Genomic DNA, 3,520 nt, shown 5'->3' on the forward strand with positions numbered 1-3,520 from the left:
TCTGAGTCGAAGCCCATCAATGCCCACGCTGAGCTTCTTGTTGATTTCATCTCTGGCACAAGGTAGGCGTTTGAAATCTTTTCTCTTTCTATATCTAAAGTTGCATGCCAGTGTGTTTATGTGGCGCCTAGTGAGGTTTATTGTATCTACATTAGTGGACCGTAAGCTTTTGTTTTGTTTCTGATTACAAGAAAAAACATTAAAATGGTATTTTTTTTTTTGTCAGTTTGATGAATTTTGTTGTGCTGATTATTAGATGAACAAAAGCGTGGACGGGTCTTGAGAAAAGCACCTGAAGGGTCAATGAAGAACAAGATTCATGGGTTTGTAAAAATTTGTCTTGGCTTCCTATTTGAGACGTATCTTGAGGCTTTTTGCCTTTGTTTCTATGTTTTGATAGGTTTGTTGTTTTAAATGGTCGTCTCTGTGGTTATGGATGTATAGGTTAGGATTGAAGCTTCTGGCTCGTGTTAAGCCGTCTGAGATTTTCTTGAAGTCTATATCTAAGGAGGTCACTTCCATACAAGTCTCTTATCCTCCTAGGTTCTACTCTCTCTTCTCTCTCCTTCCTGACTGTGTTCTGGTGAATTCAGATTATGTTTAGCTATCCATGTCAAATGTTTCAGTTTAGATCCTAGACTTGTACGCAGGAGACTACGTCACATTGCTATGAGGTAAATGTTTTACCGTTTTCACATTGCCCTCTCGAGTGATTTTGACATGAGTGTTGTAATTGGATCTCTAGTGGAACAATCCTGCACAAAAGTACCTGATTGGCTCAGTAACTTTGCTTCCATTGACCAGTGCATTTATGGTATTGTACATGAAAGCCTTAGCATTTCGGTTTAGTTTCTTCAAAATCTCTCATAACCAACAAAGCCTTTGTTGTTTTTTCCATTTAGGTATTGCCATTACCAAACATACCATTCTTCTGGGTCTTGTTCCGCACATATTCCACTGGCGAGCTCTTCAGGTCTGTCATGTCTTACTTCCCTGTACAGAATCCCATTATCATAAAAGGTTTTATATGACATAAGATCACCTTTTGATATTGCAGGGAAGCGAGCAACTGCTTAAGCTCCTCCCAACCAAACTGATGATGCAGATGAACGCAATAACAACAAGAAGAAGCCTCAATCTCCCACATGTGTAAGCTGTTTTACTCGGCAACTTAAAAAAGGTTTCTTCTTTGTTTCTTATTTTGTCTTTGTTTCTAATGAGACAGGTTTTGCTGCCATCAGAGGAGCTATGCAAGCTACTTGGTTGGTGAAGCTAGCGAGGAAGGGCTTAGTGAGGAGACCATCGTAGAGATTTGCAAATTATTTCATCTCAATAAGATTGATGTTCTTAAATATCGCAATCTAGTCTAATCTTTTTGTTAATTTTAGGCTCTTTTGTTTTTTTGCTTGGACCAAATTTTCAGATGTTTGAAGCTAATTTACGCTCCAATTCTTTCAAGTGTTTTTTCACTGGAACTTCTGAGAAAGATCTTTGTTTTTGAAACAGTTGAATTTCAAATTTGCACTAGGAAAGGAAAAAAAGAAACATAACAGAAACTTGTTCAAATTTTCAATGTCCCAGTCAATGGATCTCGTTTCTGATAAACAGATGATGCAAGAGGAGCAGCCTCTCCAGGTTGCTAGATGCACTAAGATTATTAGTCCAAACACTGAAGATGCCAAGTACGTCATTAATGTCAAACAGATTGCTAAGGCATTGCAAAACCTGTTTTGGTTTATCTCTTCTTTTTTCTTTTTTCTTTGTCTTGACTGCAGTTTGTGGTTGGCCTTGGCGATAAAGTGTCTCCCACTGACATTGAAGAAGGCATGCGCGTTGGGTATGTTCTCTCCCTGCTTATCAACTTATAGATTCCTTCCTTCTTGTATGCATATTTTTCTTGTTTCTTTCAGTTTATCCCCCTATTACTACTATCGTTTCTCTTATGTCTTTGATTTGTATTCGCAGAGTTGATAGGAATAAGTATCAGATACAGATTCCTCGACCTCCCAAAATCGATCCTAGTGTCACCATGATGACTGTTGAAGAGAAACCTGATGTTACTTTACAATGGTGTGGTGGCTGCAAGGAGCAGATTGAGAAGATGCGAGAGGTCTTTTACTGTACTTTGTTTTCTTCCTGTTTTCATTATCTTATCTCGTCGTCAACTATTGTTATAACCTTATTGATGTATTATAATTATTCAAGGAGCCAATTGTTAAACGTTTTTATCTCTTTGTTGATTGTAGGTCGTTGAACTGCCAATGCTTCACCGGAGAAGTTTCTGAAGCTTGGAATAGATCCTCCCAAGGCGTTCTAAAATCTTAAAGATTGTATAAGAACACAATATAAAGAACTCTCTTTATTAGCTTAAGAACTTTCTCAAAACTTAAGCACTCACACAATCTCTCAAAACTCTTAATATCTATGCACACTCTTGCATCTTATATAGAGATATTATTTCCTAAACTCTTAGGAACTAACTTTCCTAAACTCTTAGGAATTAACTTATTCTAATCCTAACTCAATAGGAAAGATGTAACTTAGATCCTAAGTTAACTTCATGTTTATTTCCAACATTCTCCCCTTTAAACTTGAAGTTAACTTCTTCAATATCTTGAACTCCTACAAGCTCTTTCATTTCTCGAAACTTGATTCTTCCTAAAGCTTTAGTCAGAATGTCAGCCTTCTGTTCTGTTCCTGGAATGTGCTGGACGTCAACCTGCTCATTCTCGATACATTCACGGATGAAGTGATAGCGTTTATGTATATGCTTACTACGACCATGAAAGACCGGGTTCCTTGTAAGTGCTATTGCTGATTTGTTATCCAAACGAATCACAACTCTTTTCTTGTCTCCTTGGTGATCTCTTCCAACAATTCTTGAAGCCATATGGCTTGTTTTGCAGCTTCTGTAGCGGCCATGAATTCAGCTTCACATGATGAAAGAGCTACAATGGAGGAGAAGGTGTGGCGTGAAGCTTGTGAAGAAGAAATCTCATCGATTGTGAAGAATAAAACTTGGGATCTCGTTGACTTACCTCCAGGAGCTAAACAATTGGATTAAAATGGATCTTTAAGATAAAACGGAATGCAGATGGGAGCATAAATAAGTACAAGTCAAGACTGTTGGCTAAAGGTTATATTCAACGCCACGGTATCGATTTTGAAGAAGTCTTTGCACCAGTGCCAGGATTGAGACCGTGAGATTTCTTATTGCTCTAGCTGCCTCAAGCGAATGGAAGATTCATCACCTAGATGTCAAAACCGCTTTCCTCCACAGAGAATTGAAAGAAGTTGTATACGTAAGTCAACCTGAAGGATTGAAGTTAGAGGTCACGAAGAGAAAGTATACAAACTTCATAAAGCTTGTACGGCCTGAGACAAGCCCAAGAGCCTGGAACGAAGAAGCTGAATAAAGTCTTAGAGAAATTAAAATTCAAGAGATGTTCAAAGGAACCTTCCTTGTATCGCAAGGAAGAGAAAAATCATCTTCTCCTAGTAGCTGTGTATGTTGACGACT

At 38.1% G+C, this 3,520-nt stretch overlaps 1 long non-coding RNA gene and 1 pseudogene across 1 annotated transcript; both read left to right on the forward strand.

Moving 5' to 3' along the window:
- The first annotated feature begins 256 nt into the window (after positions 1-256).
- On the forward strand, positions 257-1,077 carry LOC125604269 (annotated as a pseudogene).
- Positions 1,078-1,586: 509 nt separating this feature from the next.
- LOC125604271 lies at positions 1,587-2,062 on the forward strand. The gene is made up of 3 exons (XR_007336092.1): positions 1,587-1,682; positions 1,776-1,837; positions 1,966-2,062. It is a non-coding gene; the product is annotated as an uncharacterized LOC125604271 (long non-coding RNA).
- The last annotated feature ends 1,458 nt before the right edge of the window (positions 2,063-3,520 follow it).

The sequence above is a fragment of the Brassica napus genome, unplaced genomic scaffold (genome assembly GCF_020379485.1).
Source record: "Brassica napus cultivar Da-Ae unplaced genomic scaffold, Da-Ae ScsIHWf_507;HRSCAF=764, whole genome shotgun sequence".
NCBI classification, from domain to species: domain Eukaryota; kingdom Viridiplantae; phylum Streptophyta; class Magnoliopsida; order Brassicales; family Brassicaceae; genus Brassica; species Brassica napus.